Source organism: Jaculus jaculus, chromosome 4 (genome assembly GCF_020740685.1).
Source record: "Jaculus jaculus isolate mJacJac1 chromosome 4, mJacJac1.mat.Y.cur, whole genome shotgun sequence".
In the NCBI taxonomy this organism is placed as follows: Eukaryota; Metazoa; Chordata; class Mammalia; order Rodentia; family Dipodidae; genus Jaculus; species Jaculus jaculus.
This window is the reverse complement of record NC_059105.1, coordinates 82,177,053-82,197,989: the sequence shown is the minus strand read 5'-3', so window position 1 is coordinate 82,197,989 and position 20,937 is coordinate 82,177,053. Positions and strand designations below refer to the sequence as shown.

At 40.0% G+C, this 20,937-nt stretch overlaps 1 protein-coding gene across 1 annotated transcript in view; it reads right to left on the bottom strand.

Moving 5' to 3' along the window:
- Acvr1c (activin A receptor type 1C) overlaps nt 1-20,937 on the bottom strand; it is an 86,966-nt gene that overhangs the window by 52,520 nt on the left and 13,509 nt on the right. The window lies entirely within an intron of this gene.

Below are 20,937 nucleotides of genomic sequence, written 5' to 3'. Positions count from 1 at the left end.
AGTATTTCTGTTTTGAACTAAGATACCAGAAGTTGTAATTTATTGAGTTCTTTATTTGTATATATAATTTCTATTTTAGTATTTTTATTTATTTCTTTGAAAGAAAAAAAGGATGGGTACAACAGGGTCTCCTGCTGCTGCATACAAAAATTCAGCATGCTACTTGATGATGCATCTGATTTTACATATTTCTAAATACTATAATTCTAAATAAGAGATTTCCATTATGATTTTAATTAACTTTTTGTTCAACCATAACTGTCCTCACAATTACCTGAACATTCACACTTTGCCATATAACCATTGTTAATAAAGAGCATTTAAATTGTTAACAACTAAAATTACAGTCTACTTTATACTCATAAAATATTTCACTTATAAATGGTAACTCTTATTCAAGCTCAAATTTCAATATGGGAACAAAAAATGGTTACTATTCCTATATAACTGGATATGTATGGAAGAGCAAACCACATTAACCAACTTAATCCCTTTTATTTTTTTCTTAAGTTATAATATATCATTTCCACAAGTACTTTATTAATAAGCTCCAAGGAAAATGTAACCTAACATAAAAATTTTTTGTTCTTGGCATTGGATTAGCACAATACACAATACCTCACTGCTTCATTTATTTTCTTTTTTCTAAATCAGGGACTTTCCTTCTGACATGGAACTCTTTAGCCCCAGGCTGGTCTCAGAGTCATAGTGATCCTCCTACCTCAACCTGCCAAATGCTTGGATTATAGGCATGAGCAAGTATGTTAGACATTTCACTCCCTTCTTAACCGCAGTGTTGATTACCATAGGTAGACATCTCTTACTAATAGCTATGTGTAGTTATAGGATTATACAGTCTAGTTTGACTGGGATTCCATATTCCAGACATATAAAATCTGGTGATTTAGAAATGTGTTGAAGCATGTCCTTACATAAAGGAGAGCAAATAAAGTATCTATTAATTAGCCCAAGTGTGTTCTGACAGTGAAATCTAGCATTTCCCAATCTGATAAAGGCCTTCAAACCCTGGTTGTACAAGACTTGTGTTCTTAGGCAGTACTTGGTTCCTCTTTGCCTCCATGCCCTTATCTGAAAGTGATAAATACAATGTTAATAAACCACCTCACAGAGAATGAATTAATCAATGTACATAAATCCCTTACACCAATTTTTGGCACATAGAAAGTATGATCTAAGCATTGGTAACCACCTCTCCTACAGTAAGAAAGACAAAACTACTTACACAATCAAAAGACACCCATAATTCACACAGAGTAGCTGAATGAAGGTGCAGAGACAATTTAAAAGCCTAACAGGGCTGGAGAGATTGCTTAGCGGTTAAGGCCCTTGGCTGCAACTCCCCAGGTTGATGTAAGCCAGATGCACAAGGTAATGCAAGTGCAAGGTCACATATGCACACCAGGTGGTGAACACGTTAGAGTTTGACTGCAGTGGCTGAGGCCCCAGCTTGCCAAATCTCTCCCCCCTCATAAAAATAAAAATGTGACAAAGCCTAAAAAATAAAGATATCTCTCTCTCTGTTCAACCAAGTGTGAGGTCAAGATTTTTATTTATTCATGGCTCAGACTAAATTTTTCTTTCATCCCACTCATTTCTAACAGCTGGGAATATAATATAATTCTTGTGTAACATTAGAAAATTGGTAATTAAGTAATCATTAACTGTTGAGATTTTGATTTGTATTGCGTGATAAACTTTGAAATACAGTTGATATGTGTTAAATAAATTCTACCTCAGCAAGTGGTGGGTGATGATGGATGAGGAAAGAAGTTCCTGAATTATTTGTGTCACTCACCTCCTGACTGTTCTTGGAGAAGAATTTAACCTTGAAAAGCCTCAATACCCTTCTCTGAAAATGAGAAATAAACGAGGGAAAGGACAGTTGTCCAGAAATCTTGATGCTTAGCCAGGCATGGTGGTGCACGCCTTTAATCCCAGCACTCAGGAAGCAGAGGTGGGAGGATCACTTTGAGTTCAAGGCCACCCTGAAACTCCATAGTGAATTCCAGGTCAGCCTGGACTAGAGTGAGAACTTACCTCAGAAAAAACACACACACACATATGCACAGAAATCTTGATGCCTCATGTGGACTATCTTCTGACTTTATAAAATTATAAATTATGGAAACACAATACTACCAAGTATTCAATACATTCAATTATTAACACATTTGCCCATCTGTGATTATTCTTCACTGTTATGTATAAGGAGATAAGGCAGTTTTCAGAAGTCTCTAACACACTGCTTCAAATCCTAGGTCTCAATTCTCATCAGGGGCTCCTTATGTTTGCCATATCGAAGAGAACCTAAGTTGGGAAGATAAGGCAACCAACTAAAGGATATGGATGATTCAGATCCACTGAGTAAAGACACCCCTTGAATACCCTACAGTGAAGTATCAATGATTTTCAAATACTGAACGGTGAAGTATAGATTACCCTCAAGTATTGAACAGTGAAGTATGAGTGACATTCAAGTACTGAACAGTGAAGTATAGATAACCTTCAAGTACTAAACAGTAAAGTGTAGATGACCATCAAGTACTGAATGGTGAACATAAATGGCCTTCAAGTACTGAAGAGTGAAGTGTAGATGACTATCAAGTACTAAGCAGTAAAGTATAGATGACCCTCAAGTACTGAACAGTGAAGTATAGATGACCTTCAAGTACTTAACAGTGAAGTGTAGATGACCCTCAAGTACTCAACAGTGCCACACAAACAATTCTTAAGAACTCAACAGTGGGGCTAGAGGGATGGCTTAGTGATTAAGGCATTTGCCTGTAAAGCCAAAGAACCCAGGTTCAATTCCCCAGGACCCACATTAGCCAGATGCACAAAGGGGCACATGTGTCTGGAGTTTTTATGCAGTGGCTGGAGGCCCTGGCATGCCCATTCTCTCTCTCTCTCTCTCTTTCTCTGTCAAATAAATAAATAAATAAATAAATAAATAAATAAATAAATAAATAAAATATTAAATAAAAGAACTCTTCAGTGATGCACATTCAACAATCAAGTACCCAGCTAAAAAGCATATGTTGTTTCCTGCCCCACACCAGGGCAGGTTACTCCGAGGCCTATGTTGTAGTTGCTTGCCACTGTCTCCATCATATACATATGGAATGAGGCTCAACAAGATCAAGCACTACCTAACGGAACAGGCTCCAAACTCAAAAAACATATAGTTTCTATGACACCACAGCTGCCATGTTTTCAACAACCATCCTTGCCACCTCAGTTCTAAAAACAAAATATGATGTGGTTTTCATCCAATAGAAATAAGTTAGCAACAAAGAAGAATCAAGATTTTGGCCTGTATCTTTTTATCTTTGGAATACTGCTGATATTTTCTAAACAAATTATACCTGTCTGCTTTCTGGTAAGACAAGTGGACAAGTAAAAGTCATTTCAATGTGCCTTACACATATAGTATTTCATGCCAGTTTTCAGCTTATCTAAACTGTGTACTAAGTAAGTCTCTAGGGCATTTACCTCAACCTTCTAGGCTTTCTCTTCCAAGCACTACTGGATGCATATAAAATGAACACATAGTGTTTCTCATTGAGGAATTAATGTATATATTCAATAATTGCTTAGAAGGCTAAAAAGATTTCCTTCAGGGGCTGGATATACAGCTCAGTGGTTAAGATATTTGCCTCCAGAGCCTAATGACCCAGATTTGATTCCCCAGAACCCATGTAAGCCAGGTGCACAAAGAGGTCCGTCCTAGTGGCCATTCTCTTTCTCTCTCTCTTTCTTATCTCTATCTCTCTATCTCTTTCTCTGAGAATAATATACACCTAGGTGACAGGTGACAGAAATGATGCCACACTTTCAATGTTGCATAATGGAAAATACTGATAAGCTTGAGGATTTGTTAATGGGAATGGATTCAAACATCTGCTAAATGTTCCCGTTTATTCCAGGTCAACTGTCTGCTCTATTGCACTGACTGGGAACAAACAACAAACTAAATGACATCTACGACATGTAAGTAACATATGAGGCTTCCTAGCTCCCATTTTTGACTTCCTGCCAGTCCACTATATAGTCACACTTGTCACATAATTAGACTATATTTATACCAATTATCTTCAACATAGATCCATTACTTTGCCAGTTAAAATGTAAACTGCCTTTAACAATTAGACTCATACTTTGCTATTTTATTTTTTTTAACTCAATGCTAGTTGAATCCATGATTCTAGAATATTCCATGACAGAATAAATCTGGCTAATAGCAGATAGTAGTCCTCCCTTATGATTCTTAATTTTATGCTTTCCCTTACAATCTACTTAAGTCATGTGGAAACAGAGAGCAAATAAGGTTGAAGAAAGAAGCAATTATTCATAATAAGGAGGTCTATTAGATTTTTTTTCCCCACTAGGAAGATTGCACTTTTCTTGTGTCTCTTCCCACCCCTTTAATTACCTCCCTTTTCTCCCTCTTTGCCGATTAGTCTGTAAAACCCAAGACATCTGTTACCCACAAGACATCTGTTAGCCTCATCCATCCATGGATGTGCACACTCCCAATCAACCAGAAAGTAAATCTCCATCCACATTGCCATTAGATGACTAGCATGCCCTGGTGTACAAAAGTGTAAAGACCATCAGAAGATACAGCAAATTAAGCTGTTTGTCTTTAGGTCCGAGTCTCATTAAAAAGCCAAAATAGGTTGACTGGGACTAGAGGGTATTTCTAGTAAGTTGGTTTCACATTGCCAGTTTCTTACATTTTGAGCCCATGTGCTAAAAACTGTGTTGGCCAAGGGGTAATGTGAACACATGACTCCTTTTCCCCTTTCCAGATGATCTGTTTACTTTGTTCATTTTCTCTTTGAGAAAAAAGCTGTCAAACACTTTTTTTTTTTAATTTGGAAAGAACATCAGATTTGACCTGGGTATGTGTAATCCTTCCTTCATTCGCAGGCTTGGGATGACTCAAGCTCATCAGAGTGCTGACTATGAGCAGGAGAGAAGCCAGACAACACGCCCAATGAGTCTGAGAGGCATCACATGCTTCAGAGCATTGCCCTTTGCCTTTCTCTCTCCTTACTTCTTTTCCTTTTCCCTCTTCCTTCCCTTTCCTTCCTTCCTTCTTCCCTCAATTCTTTCTTTTTCTTTCTTTCTTTCTTTCTTTCTTTTTTTCAAGACTGGGTCTCACTTTGTTGTTATGTTGCTTGGGCTGGTCTTGAATAAAGTCCTGGAGTCAACAGACTCTCCTGTCTCAGCCTTCCAAATTCTAAAACTAAAGTTGGGTGTGGTGGTACATGCCTTTAATCCCAGCACTGGGGAGGCAGAGGTAGGAGGATGGCTGTGAGTTCAAGACCACCCTGAGACTACATAGTAAATTCCAGGCTAGCCTGAGCTAGTGTGAGACCCTACCTTGAAAAATAAAACAGAAAAGCCACTTTCAAATCTAAAACCATATACCCATGGCACCATGCCCAGTTTTGCCTTTCTTTTCAAAAACTATTTTATTCTTTTCTTATTTATTTACTTGAGAGAGATGAGAGAGAGAGGGAGAATGAGTGCACCGGGTCCTCTAGCCACTGCAAGTGAATTCCAGATGCATGTGCAACCAGGCACATCTGACTTATGTGGATACTGGGGAATCGAACCTCAGCCCTTAGGCTTCACAGGCAAGTACTTTAAATGCTATGCCATCTCCCCAGCCCAGCTTTGCCTTTCTTAATAGTAAGGGAAGACAGAATTAAAAAAAAATAATAATATTAATGAAATATGAGCAAAATAGTGCGAAAAGTTGGCCAAAAGTGATTTCAACAAAGACTCAGCATGTAGAAATGGTACATGTCATGCTGTATCTCAGAAAATTCATTACTGGAGCTGGAGAGCCGGCTCAGTGGTTAAAGCACTTGCTTATGAGGTTAGCCGGCCTGGGTTCAATTCCCCAATACCTATGTAAAGCCAGATGCACAAAGCGGCACATGTATTTAGAGTTCCTTTGCAGTAGCAAGAGACCCTGATGTGCTCATTTTCCCCCTCCTTGCAAATGAATAAAAAAAATGTTTTCCAAACAGAAAATTCAGAACTTACACATTCAGCAAAAATAAAATTGATTCTTTGTGCAAAGTAGAAGCTATGCTCCTTCCTCAAAAAGCCTCACCCTGATAGCTCAGAAGGAGAGGACTCCCTCAATGGGGGCGGGGGGAGGCATCAGAGCTGCTTGAACATATAGCCATGGGCTCAGCTATGGAGAAGTGTGACATCCTGTGACTCACAATGACTACTTGAAAGTCTCAGGCCAAAAGCAACACTCAGCAAAAGCAGAAGTTTCAACTCCTTTAGAATACAAGCTACCTAAGACCTCAGACAAGTGTCTCAATCTCTCCATATTTTAGAAGATTCAGTTTTGCTGCCTTCTGCTGCTCTGAGCTTTGCCCACAGTTCTCAGCATAAGTACTATAGGATGATATTATCTACAGAGAAAAGGGAGCTGGAGTTCTCAACTCTCACTAAAGATTAGGTTTGTACCCTCAAATTTGCATACTATTATTTCAGGTGGCGAGAGAATCCTATTAGTTTATATTCCATCAAACCTTCCCCAGCCAATAGTAAAGATTATTCACTTGGTTCAATATTTTTTTGCAACATGATGAAATTTTAGAGGGATGGAGGGGAAATGATGGAAGCCTGAAAATGTTCACAGTCGCTGTGAATGGTGTTAGACATCCACAGACTGTTGCTTAATCCTTTAGCCACAGTACACACACCAGCACAGCACAGCATGCAAGACCAAAAGTGACTCAAAAGAAGCATGCGTTAGCAGTCTGATGACTCTTCCTTCTGTCATAGAAAAGTAAAAATGTTTCCAAGTAATGTTTAAAGGGATGGCAAGGATGGAGTCTAAAACTGGCTGGAATTATGTTATTTATTTACTTATAGACTCAAAATTGTGACTAAATATGAAAAGGACATGTATGATATCATAATGTCATAAAGCTCTCAGTGCAATTTAAATATTAACAGAGAAAATTATCATTTGGACATTTTTTGCTTACCAGCTGAAAGGTTCACTTTCAAAGGTCCTTTCCACATATGCAAGCCAACCTTTCAGGCGTACCGCCCAATTAACTGGTTTGTCACCACAATATCAGTATATATTCTCTGAAAATACCACTAAGAGTAGATAAAGATGCATGAAAGTCTTTGGTGGAAAGATGACAGCTGGCTCCTTCCTACCTTTGGCAGTCAGGCATCAGTGGGCAACAGGCTTGATGGAGGAATCATGGCTTTGTTGTGGCTGCTTTGGGGCACAGTGCAGGGAAATGTAATTCCTTCTTTCCTTAGGGAGGACAGAGAGTCTCTGGAATCTCTTGACCAAATCTAGCCTTTACAGACTTATAAGGAAGGATCATGTTTGGAGTCCCATATGGAAGCATCATGCCCAAGCAAAGATGTCTCCTTTTCCTGGGACACATTTCCTCTTACATGCTTTCATCTGGTTCTTACTTTTCCTACATAGGCAACCTAACTGTTTCCTCATCAAATCGTTCCTTTGATCTTGGGGGTTTGCAAACTGTGGTCTTCTGCTCAGGAGTATAGCAATGCTCAGCAGACACCAATGACATTTAAAAGCAAGCATATGCATGGTTGGGGATTTAGCTCAGTGGAAGAACACTTGCCTAGAAAGCACAAGGCCCTGGGTTTAGTCTGCAGCACTGGGAAAGAAAAGAGAGACAGTGACACAGAGAGAGAACTAGAATAAAGCAAATCTACTTGTTAAAAGCTAAAGACTAGAGTTCACATGTTAAGCCCAGAGCACTGGTCTCCTCATAGCTCTGATACGGCAGCTCCACCCCCACCTCTGCCTTGGCACTTGCCATTTGGCTGTAGCACCCCCATCTTCTATCTAATCCCTCAGGTCTCAGCAAAAATGTCTCTACCTGAAAGATCTTCACACAGACTCCCCTTGATCAAGGCTCTGCTATTCATCTTTCTGGGTACTTACTATAATTAGGTCCTTTGTTGTATAAATCCCAGTGTAATGAAAACATCATAAAGGAGCTACTTCTGTTTCATCCCACCATATCCCAACACCCAGAACAGGAGCTCACAGTGCTATAAAAAATTCAATAAAGATGGATTGGGATAAAAATTGTAAAGAACTGCAAAGCACTGAAGAACTTAACACTAAAAGATGCACAACTTTATGTCAATTTTCACTGTGTTTTGTTTCAGTCTTTAAAAAAATTATTTGTGTCTATGTACTTAAATGTGTGGGGGGGGACTGGTGTGAAGGTTGGAGGACAATGTCCAGGTATTGATCCTATCCTTCCAAATTCCTTGTAACAGGGTCTCTCTTGCTGTCTACTGCTGAGAAGGGAAGGCCAGTTTAGCTGGCCCGCAAGTGTCAGGGTTATAAGCTTCTCCTCCCATTGCTATAGGAGTGTTGAAATTACAGGCACATATGACATGTTATATGTCCAGCTTTACATGAGAGCTGGAGATTGAACTTGACTTGGAAGGAAGGCTTGCAGAGCAGGCACCTTTAACTGCTAAGCCACCTCCCCAGCAAACTTCCATTTTTAATGGCAGCCCATCAAATAAATGGATGGCATATGTGTTTCTTTACTTTTGGGTATTTTGATCATTCTCAATTTTTACAAGTAAAAAAAACTAAATTTCATTTCCTAGGCAGGAATTCCAGAAGCAAAATTACAACATCAGATACTCCCAATGTTGTCAAATATCTTTTCCAGAGTTCTTGCAAGAAAGTGCACTCCCACAGTACACTGCCCCATTAGATGTTCTCACTGCATGCTTATATGGCAGATAAAGGATGTATCTTCTGCCAATCTTCATTTCCTTACTAAAGGAGTTAATTTTTTCAAATACTTCATCTGGATTTCTTCTTAGGTGAAATTTCTGTCCATAGTATTTATCTCTGAGGTGAATCTTAACATTTCTTCTTTGTTATGGAAATAAGGATGGAATCCTTTATCATTTCCATATTTAATATTTTCTCTTAGCACACTATCTTTATTTTATTGTTTGTTGTTTACTTAATTTGCTTCTTGCTGTGCTGGGGGCAAAGTCCACATCCTAACATATGCTAGACAAGTGATCTTTTTTAAAAAAAAGTACATTTCTCCATCCCAAAAAGAATTCAAGTGATACACATAAAATTAAATAAAAATATTACCCCTAATCTCATATCCCAAAATCAACTACTGTTACTGGATTTCCAAATATTTCTCAGTAGAGTTAACAGAGGGGTACACTTAATTTGTTCTCATTGAAATCCTAGCAATATTACAAGTGGAAAGTGAATGTTTTACTCCAAATTTCTTCCTTAGCCGTAGGCTTAGAACAGCTCCCACCCAGGTATTTTCTAGATTTTCACTGTTTTCTTATGTATGCACGTGTAGTGTGTGCACGAATGTTCATATGTGTAATGACACAGGCACGTGGATGTGCATGTGGGACTTTCCCCTCCCACTCTCCGTCTTATTTTTTGAGCTGACCTGGCGCTTACATACTCAGCTAGTCCTGTCTCAGCCTCCCCAACGCTGAAATTACAGGACAGCACTAAGGCGCCAGGCTTTCACGTGGGAGCTGGCGATCCGAATTCGGGTTTGTATGCTTGCCCACAACAAGCACGTTACTGACTGAACCACCACCCAGCCACAAAAGTTTTCACAATTTTCTTCCACGTAATTATTAGTTTGGGGGCACTTAATCCTTATATTTAGTGGGAATGGATTATTCATATTATAGATAGCACACCAATCTGTTTAACATGTTATAAGTGTGTTACTTTAAGTAAGTTCTTAAATGTTAAAAAGTTGTATATTTTAATCATTAACGAGTATGTTCCTGCACGTCAAGCCCTGGGTTAAGGAGGGGAGGGAGAGAGCGAAGGGGAAGGAGGGAGGCAGGGAGCGGGGAGAGATGGCACGCCCTAAAGGACCTTTGCCCAGTAGGTTGAAGGGCATTAGGATAGTGTGGTAAGCCCGAGCGTGCTTGAGTGAGCCCAGGACCAGCAGGGGGTGGGGAGCTGGGACAAAGGCTTCTTTGAGAGGAGGCCTCGGGAACACCCCAGGCCCTGGCCCCAGCTCAGCAGTCCTCAGAGACCTCAGCCAGCCCGCGGCAGCCCAGGGAACCCGCGGCAGCCCTCGCCCACCGGGCAGCGTGCAGCGTCTCCTGCCTGGAGCCTGGGACGCCTGGGCATCCACCTGCTCCCACTCTGTCAGCGGCTCTGTCACACCCACTCTCCAGCTGGAGCTCGAGTCCCAGCCCGCCTCCACCCCCTCCCCCACCCCGCCAGCAGCTCCCTAGCCTGCGGGGGGGGGGGGGGGAGGGCTGGACTGTGCCTGGGGACTGTACAGTCCCCTTCCCCTGGTTTGCCGCTTGGGGCTGGGATCCTCCCCTCCCCACACCAAAGCCAGATCTACGCTTCGGCCATCTCGCTGCAGCCGCGGTGGGGCCCCTGGACGCCAGGCTTTCTGCTGACGTTGGGGCACTTCCCACCTGGCAGCTCCTCCGGGCTGCGCGGTGCCACTGGGAGGGTATCAAGAGCCCCTCGGTACCATCTAGTGGCCGGAGAGACAGAACACAGGTTGCTGGGCGAACACCATGACCTCCGCTGAAACTTGTACTTTCCAAGTTTATTTTTGTTTGTTCGTTTGTTTTCTTTTGCGTTACTAGGGATGAACCCAGGGTCTCATACAGGCTGAGCAAGGGCTCCCGTCACTGCTGTTCTCTCTCCGGCTCTCACGTATCTTTTTAAAACCTTGTTTTCCTAAAATAATATTGAAATTTCACACCCTCAACTTTCCCTTGGCTGAAATTGCAAAAACAAAATGCTTTGTCTAAAAAACTACTGGTACAATAATGACTGGTATGCACTTTTTCACTTGGAAAATCCTCCCTCCACCGTCCCTCCCCACACCCTCTACTGACTTTACCACTATCAAGGATATCTTTTCAAATTTTTAAATGTTGAAAATAACTGTATTGTAGGATTTACATTTTTTCTAATTGCCTTTTTGTAATATAAATTGTTAATCTGGGGGTTGACTGCATCCAAGAGTGGAGCCTGAGTGTCCAATCTGGTCTTGATCTCACCTGTTTTATTCACAATCAACAGTCACTTTCCATACAGAAGTGCCATCTCAAATAGAAGTGATCATTTTCCATGGCACTAGCTTTGCTCAAATTGAAATATTCTGGAAAACTACAAAAGGCTGAGTAATAACAACCACCCTCTCAAAGCTACAAAGAAAGTTAACAGTGGCAGACCAAGTGTCTGGCTAATGAGAGACTTCATGCTCATGAGTAGGATGTTGGGTCTTCCTGGCTCAATAAGCTTACAGAACAAATGTTCACTTGCACACCTGGCAATGCCTTCATGGGAAACAGGGCATGAATCTTAACAGAGTGTGAAACAGGGCATCTTAACAGAGAATTAACTGTGGTTGATTGATTTCCCAGGACTTGAAGGATAGTGTACATTTTATAAATTATGATAGATATATTGATATTCTCCTTATCATATCTGCTTTAACTGATGAAAACTCAATCAGGACTATAGGATACAATTTTAACATTAATTTCATGGACTACAGTTGCCAATTAAAACCAACTTCTTCAGGATACAATTTCCAGCAATAACTTCCTGCTACTGCAGGGAGAAGTGAACCTGTGAGAGTTCTGATTCAGGAGATTTAGGGTTCTTGCTCTAATTCTAATCACGTAGTCTAAGGATTGTGTCCTGAACTAATGTCTCCAATAAAAATTCAACTAGATGGTTTCCAATGTCCTCCTCAGTTCTGAGATATTTTGACCCTATGAGGTGAGTCCATCCGTGGCCACTGCACACACCCAGAAGACGAAGGAGCAGCAGCCCTAGAGTCACAGCTCAGACAGGAACGTGTTCCAGAGATGTACTCTGACAAAGGCTGAAGCCAAGCCTCAGAGGCCATAATGTGGAGGTCTGCCATGTCACTGGAGTCCACTGAGGTAGAGAAGATAGAAACCAAGGGGGAGAGGGTCCAAGAGTTTGGTGGTGAATGCAAAACAAGTTATGTGGCACATTCAATCAACTAGAGAAACTGCCATCAAATACTAAGTCAGTGAAAATGCAGTAAGAAGTTCTAACTTACCTAAAAGAAGTGAATAAAAGTAATGAAGAGAAAGTAGGTGAAAGTAGGTGATAGACAATAATTAAACTCTGGGGTTAAAAAAACACACAGAAAAATAACTGTTCAAGCTTAAAATGAATGAAGCAAATACAGGTTAAAGGTATGTCCTTAGGCATTCTCAGGTACTCACTTGTCAAACAGGATTCACTGTAATCCCATATATACCTCTGTATAATCAGATACAGAAGAGACAAGTCCTGAATAAAAGGAGGTTAACCAAAGGAAGAAGCTGCTTTAATTAAAATTATTTGCAAGGGAGGAGTTGGAAGGGGAAAAGGAGGACAAGTTATTGGGAAAGAAAGGGTGTGTGTGTGTGTGCGTGTGTGTGCGCGCGTGTGTGTGTAAAACTGATCCTAACTGCTTCTTTCCTACATTGACCACAAGGCTCACAGACCTAGCCTGAATAATATGAAGAATTTATACTGTGTCAAAAAAAAAAAAAAAAAAAAAAAAGGCTGTATCACCTGCCCCTCTCTCCAAAGAAGACAAGTGGGAGTGTGGGAGTGGGAGGTGAACTTCTTAAATCCATAATTTTTTAAAAAATACTTTTAAAAGTGTAACTTTCAGACTTCGAGGGATTATCACAGCCACTTTAGAAGAGGGGTTACATGGATTCTCCTGCTTCCTCAATCACAGCATTATTCTGAAGAATAACTCCTTGCTTGCAGCTGCACAAATGTATGTCAAGACATGATAGTGAGAAATACAGGACAGAAATGAGAAGTATGTGAAGTCTCAGACTTTTCCATTTGACAGAGCACCAGGAAAGGCAAAGGCAATTGTCCACTTCACTACTTCTCTGTAAGTCAACAGAAAACACAAAGAAATGCAAAACTATAACAAAGAAACAAAGGAAGCCCCATCTTGGTTGTTGAGTTCATCTGAGTTCTCAATGAGGGGGAGGGAAAAAAAAAAAAACACCTTGTGCTTTAGAAAAGAGCGGTGTCCATGGCTGAAATCCTGAGCCACTCCTACCTGCACCAGCTGTGTGGCATGATAGGGAGCTATACCCCTCCGTCTTCACCCTGGTGACAAAGGGGTGATAATTTACCTAACAAGTTGATTATGAACATAAGAGTAAACACATTTGATATATCAAAGATGTCTAAAGAGCTAAAACTTTAGCCCTGTTGTTACAAGCTATGAGCTACTATTTCTCTCAGCTCTTCCTGGTTTTGATTAACTTTTGCTTTTAGTGCCACACCAACATACAGTCAGCAAGTCTACAGCAAGGTACACATCAGAGGGGAAAATGCTACCTGGGTAGAATCAAAGGGTAGAATTACCTGGAACCTGACGACTATCCTCAGAATTTCCCCTTCTCAATTAATTGTTTCTTAGGTTTGACAAACATTTCAATAGAGAAATGAACAAAATAGATGAAAAAAGAAAGAAAACTTGCCAATAAGTACAAAAAGGTTTAATCACATTAATATTAAAATATAAAGACATAATTTAAAGTTGCCAGATTGAAAATGACTTTATAAATTATACTAACTAATAATAAGTGGTGGGAGTCAGGGTAATCAATGAAATTTCACTTTCATATACAGTTGAGTACCAATTAGTACAAACTTTTAGAAGAACAACCTGAAATATTTGTCTCAAGTCCTAAATATATCTATTATCTTTGTGAACTTATGTATAGCGTTGTTGTCTACAGGAAATGATCACAAAATAAAAGCTTATTTAAAACTTCTGTTGAACTTACTCTTTACAAAAGTAAAAAAAAAAGAAATAGATGAAATACTCAAATATTCATAAACCAAAAAAATTAAAGGAATTTTGACAATGTATATATTTCATAATACCCTACATTTTTAGTGGTACCTTATTAGAGTGAAACTTTCTCACTTTATATAAATGTGAAACACAAAGTAGAATCGTAAAACGCGAGATATGATCTCAATTTGTAAATATGTATTGAAATAGAAACTAGAAAAAGTACATGAAAATGTTAATAGTGTTATCTCTGAAATATGGAAGTGAAGATGAGTTTCACATCTTTCAATACTTCCCTATAGTTTCCTGTATTGAGCACAAATCAATCAGAATAAATTATTTGCAGGTAACCAACTATTGTCTGATTGGACATGAGACCTGCTCAGTGGGAAAGAGCTCATACCTTGTACTGGAAACTAAGTCAGAGTTCCATAGTCAGGAAACTCATACTTCAGAGAGAAGCTTCTACTGCTCTCTGGAGAAGAAGGGTGGGTTTGTAAAAAATCTCTCAAATAACTTTACATATCCCCTTTAACTCAAGCTGCTATCACTCTTAGTTAGAAAATCTGTTGTTATTTTACAGATGGCAGAGAAAATGGAGAAGAGTCAAGATCCACCAAACAGACAAGAGGGGCTGGAGAGATGGCTTCCTGGTTAAGGTGCTTGCCTCTAAACCTAAGGACTCATGTTCAACTCTCCGGATCCCACATCAGCCAGACATACAAAGGTGAGGCAAGCATAAGGTCACATATGCCCAGGAGGTGGCACAATCATCTGGAGTTCAACAGCAATGGCTGAAGCCCTGGCATGACAATTTCTCACTCTTGCTCGCTCACTGTCACCTGTTCTTGCTCCAAAATAACAAATAAAAAGACAAGAAGAAGGGAGAGCAGCTGGGCAGAGTATGTGACTCATCTGCTCCAGTACTGCCCGTTTCACTGTCCTTCCAGTGTCACCTCCACACAGCCATGTCAGAGGAGAAGGCCACAGAGGGAAAGGAAACAGAACAACCACATCAACCTGAAGATGGCCAGACAGGATGGCTCTATGGTAGAGTTCACAATCCAGAGGCACACCACACTGAGCAAACCTAATGAAGGCCTACTGCAAGACAGGGCTTGTCAATAAGGCTGATTAGATTCAGGTTTGATGGGCAGCCACTCAATGAGACAGACACTCTAGGCCAGCTGGGGATGCAGGATGAGGACAGCATGGATGTATTCCAGCAGCAGACAGGGAGAACAGCTCTCCAGGGACTGGCCCCACATTCTACCATCATCCATGCATTTGCTATTGAATGGCTCACATGCAGTCATGTTAATCATTGGAAGAGTCAGCAGACACTCACTAAAGCAATTCTCCTTTTCTCATGCACTTCCCAGGCAACTCCAAACGTTATTTGCAGGGATGAGATCACAACTTGGCCAACCAGAGTGTTTGGTTTAGGTGAAATGAATCGTGAGATTTTTTGGATTTGTTTTTGTTTTCATTTTTGTTCCCTCCAACCCCCAAAATGTTCTTTTCCCAAATGGGATTGGATGTGAGCTCTCAGTCTGTGGCCAGACGTAACCTCCAAAACTAAGATTGCTCCTGGTGCCACTTGTCCTGATTTCACAGAGTGCTTACGGTCACCCACGGGGTGTGCCTTAGGGACAAGTGTGTGGGAGTAGAATTCCACTTTTTATTTGACATGGAATATGAAAATGTGAAATAACGAAAACTTAAGCTTTGTCAAGCATATGACAAAGTTGAGAGGAAATTCCAAATTTGTGAAAATGTACAAAAAATAGGTCCCCCCAGTAAAATGGCCCAAGTGCTCCTGCTTCCAAGTTTGTCCCTCAGGGACAAGGCCTAAGGTGTCACCTTTACTTACTCAGTACCTGGTAGTAAGCACATGGGTGAAGGTTAGCCCAGAAAAACCCACTCTTTCCCCATTTTCTAATGACGACAGTAATTACCATATTTCTGATTTGGAAATTGTGTTTTGGTCTCAGACTTACAGTATTTGATTCTGATGAATAACTATGGTTTCTTATCTATAAACACAAGATTAAGAATCCAATTAGTGACATGTAAAACAGCTGTTTCAAAGTGTGGCTGCAAAGGAAACCCATGGAAAGGCAACTGCATTCTCATGGATTAGGACTCTGCCACTTTCCAGATTGTATACTGAAATTATGCCTTAGGAGTCACTTCAGTTCTGCATTTTGGGGTCTATGCCAGCTAAAATGCTCATAGTTCTGCCTACTGTCCTTCTAGAAAGGATTCATTGCTGCTTGATGGCCATTCTCTGCCTTTCATTGTCACCTGACAATGACCCAGCATTTGTTGCTTGCTCAAAATCCTGCAGAAAATGTTCTTGTTTGCTGTTTTGTTGTATGGGCTCATGTGGGATGTCTGTTGGCTTTGTTGAATTCAGTCACCAATTTGTATATTATTTGTTGTTATTTACTGCTATAAATAACAAATATAGTTTGGGAACCAAAAAAAAAAAAAAGACAAGAAGGTGACTGACCACCATGAGATGTGCTGCCTCTTCCACAGGGCCCAGGAGAACTTGCAGTGGAAGCAGTGCTCTTACTGCGTCCAAGGTGGTGCTGGCAGACATGGTGGTTAAGCACAACCTATGGAAGCAGAAGACCAGAGGCAACAAAGAACTCAGCTCTAAATCAGACTGCCAGCAGGTCTCCCTGGCTCAGGGAACATTGTGGAAGAGGGGCCAGAAAGATTATAAGAGTCACCGAGTAGGTAGGAATATCCTGAGGCACAGTGTCCCCACTACCCTACAGGGACTGACTGAGGTCTTTGTGACCCCACAGTGGATCCCATAACCCCACTGAGGATGACCCCAGGAAAACAGGAACAGGAGAGAGGGAACAAAAGGGTATAATCTGTTAAAAAATAAATTTTCAAAAAGAAATGAATTATTTATTATAGTCATTCCTTGACCTGCCAAGAACTTAGCTCATGAATAGTGGCTGAAGATGATGGGGAATGTCTTCAGTCAAAGGTTTTGCAAAGACCTTTAAAATACCACTGATGACAAGCTGGGGACACACCCACAGAGACTATCATGCTTCCCTATAGTGATTGCAACTCAGTTTTCACGTCCAAAAACTCTGAAAATACACTAGAATATTGAAATGCAGAACTGTCCATTAAACATTCAGATATAAGGTCCTCACAAACTGCTCTTTTTATACAGAAACTTGCCTGATATGTTGGAAAAAAATCAACAGCTATCCTTGCGTGATCATGTTCTGTCATCTTTTAAAAAACAGATTTAGGAACTTTCCTGACTGTAGAAGATAATCAAGAAAATGCTGACTGCCCACTGTGTTCATGGTGCGCCACTGAACAGGGGTACCTGTAGCCTGACTCAGCAAAATGAAGCTCATTAAATGCATTAATGAGACTGTGGATGTAAGCAAAAAAATAAATCTCTGTAAGCTAGCTTAATGCTATTGTAAACTGAGCAGGGAACCCAAGAGCTTGTAAGTGTTCCCTGGTAGGTGAAAAATGACATTTCAAATTGATTCAAATGCTTTCATCTTGAAAGGAGCAGGAGAGCCATGTTTCCTTTACAGTGGGTCTTATCTACCTATAGGTAATGTGATAATGTCCCCAGTAGATAATGTGGCAATTTCCTTTCCTAAGAGAAAACACTAACAAATTAAACATAACATAGCATAGCCAAATTTGATTTCCTTCTTACCTACTTCATGTCATTTTGTAGAATGAAGATGATACAGGCAATAAAAATAACTAACATGTATAGAACTGACTTACAAGGAAGTTATAAGACAGAATTAAATTACTTGTAATTTTTGAAATATTTTATTTGTTTAATCAATATTACAAATACACCTGGCCAAAAAAAAAAAACACTTCGAGAAGAACTAAAATGAGAAGGGCCTCTCTAGTGACACATGGCCGTGCAGGGTCCCTTTCCAACAGCACCTTCTTTGAACCATTTTGTCATTATTCTTTAGACATTATCAGGACATTAGCACCAAGCTACACTGCTGGTTTCAACTAACTGATTTAAAACATTACCTGTGCCTACCCAATTTCTACAGACTCTAAGTTTACATCAGCCTTTTTATTGAGATGTAATGCACATTCGGAGCACTCATCCCTTTTAGTCTAAATTTGGATGAGGTTTGATGATTATAGTTTGACCATCCCTCTCCCCAGATCTCCCTCCTTCTGTTTATACACCTCCTCTTCTGATCCCTTTCCTGGGAAGCAACTATCTTTTCTGGTCTGCTACTTTTCCCTTCTCCAGAATGCCATGTCAATGTACCCTTGTCTGTCCAGCTGCTTTCATTTTGCTTAAGGCACTTGACACTTCATGGCTTGTGAGTGTTGTTGCAGTCGCTTTGTGAGTGGATGTACAAGTTTGTCCATTCACTCACTAATTAAAAGGACATTTGTTTTTCATCCTCCACTTTGTATAGATTTAGAAGCATTAATATACAGATATTTACAGGAAATACTTTCTTTTCTCTTTGCCAAGCATCTAAGAAAGTCAAGTTACTATGCCATAGAAACCCTATATTTAACTTCATATAAATTGCTTGAGTGCTTAAATTCTTCCAGCAAAACCTTCATTCTCTTAACAGCATTGTTGAAAAAACAAAAGTTTTTGGTTTGGATGAAAATTAAGTTATTTACTTTTGGAACTCTCATCTGAGAAATTATTCCCTATCTAATATCAAAAATTGTCTTTTTTCTTTTAGAGAATTTTTCTTGTAGATTAAGATTTTATATTTAGGTCCGTCATCCACTTGGCCACTTTCAGGCATGAAAATATGTTTTGAGGGCTTGCTTATGTTTTTTTTCACTTAATAATGTTGAATTATTCCAGCACCATTTGTTGAAAAAACCCTATCATTTTTCCATTAAATTATTTTTATACCCTTATCAAAAGTACCTGACACATCTGTGTAGGTCTATGCCCTCTATGTCAGTTACACCTGTCTAAATTAGTGTGGATTTGTTGTGACTGCTGTTGGCTTTTGCAGTGCTAGGGATCAAACTCTGAGCATTCTACAGGCTTGGCAAATGCTTTACCACTGAGTCAGATTGCCAGTCATTACTCTTGATTTATAACTCTTGAAATCAGGTACTAAGAGGATGCTAACTTTGTTCCTCTTTCTTCAAAATTTATTTAGATACCCTAGCTTCTTTACCTTTCTGTAATATTTTTTATAATCAGGAGCTAGAGAGATGGCTCAGTGGATAAAGCACTTGTTGCTTAAGTCTAAATTTCTGAGGTCGATCCTCAGACCTTACATAAAAAGCCAGAGCTGAGCTAGGCTTCTGTAATCCCAGCATGTTGGTGAAGCCTCCACTGGAGAGTTTCCCATAAACTCTTAGGGACTCAGCAAAAAGAACAGCAGCAGCAGAGTAAGACACAAATTACAAAAAAAAAAAAAAAAAAATAGAACCTGTTTGACAAATTCTGTGAAAATTTCTGCCAGTATTTTAATTGGGACTTTGATTTGGGCTGATTCTAAAATCCAATTTTGAGAAATCATCAAGTCTAGAATGTTGACATTCTAAAAAGTAAGGCTCATACTGGTCATCTCAGTGCTTGAAGACTGAGGGCAGCCTGTGCAACATGAAACACTATCTCATTAAAACAAAACAATTTAAAACTGAGCCCTCATTCTGTGATTCCGTGTAAGTCCGTTGAGTCAGATTTTTGAATTATTTAAACTGTGTTCAGTAGTTTAGTATTATCATATAGTATTTATTGACCTCATGATACAGTTTTTCTTCTTTAATCTGCTGAAATGGTGAATTGCATTTTTACATTTTTGGAATGCTGTAACAACCTTGCACGCCTAGGATAACCTTCACCTGATTATTACTTATTACCATGGTATTATATTGTTGCTTACTTTCATAATATTTTGTTGGGGATTTTGTGGTTTATAAAAGTTGTTGCTCTGTGAAGAAGAAATGGGGCCTGGACATACATTATAAGGTATTGCCCTCAAAAGGAGTAAGGGTAAGGGGGTAGCACCTGAAAAGAAGGGCCCTGGAGAGGGTGGGGTGAAGCCTAAACCTCAAAGAAAATTATTTTTTGTCTTTGGCCTGTAACATTCAGTACCAGAAATTGGTTGCTACCCACACTGAGCTATTGATACGCGAGACCAATGAAGTCCCCAAATCAAGGCAGCTTTTTGTCAAAGCATTTGATTACCTGCCTGAGGCAAAAGGTAAGACCTTATTGCTGAAGATACTATATGCTGCTGACAAAGCATGGAGAGATCTGGCTGAAATTTGTAATAAAGCCAGTTCCCAGATAGTTAGCTTGTCCAGTGTTGGAATGCACAACATGAGCTACTGGGGAAAGTGGCCAACAGCAGTCTGCACAACCAGAATTCTAAGCTACTCAGAAGCAAACACCCTGACAGGGTGTACACACCGTGCAATAGTGGCACACAGCCTTGGTGGGTAACTAATAACTTTCTGATTGGCTAAGAGATCTTCTCAGAGTTAAGAAACCCATAACTGGAATTGGGAACTAGATCAGAATCCTATGGAGACAAAGATTATGCTCTCCACTGTCAAGCTCCCACTAGCCTTTTGCTAAAAGAGGGGTTACATATATGAAATTCTCCCTAAATTAATAATGCTTAGCCCACTTAAACTATACTGACTCCACTCTTTATTGGAAAAACCTGTTCTTCTTTCTCAGAAGATAGCAAGAACCAGAGGAGATAAACTATTCCTTGCACTTCAGCCAAGCCACAGCTGAAACCACAAAGGAATTGAAATATGAGTGCTTCTTCCATGCTGAACCTGATAATCAGCACCAGGGTGTAGGAGACAGACTCTGAGGACACTCAACACCTACCAAAGCAGAGATCCAGAGGCTCCTAAGTGCTCATCACAGAAGCAGACTTAAAACTCACCCACAACGGTGGAAGAGGGGGTGGAAGATTGTAAGAGCCACAGGTTGATACATCATGCCCAGAGGCATTCCCTCCCCCCAAAAAAGAATACCTGA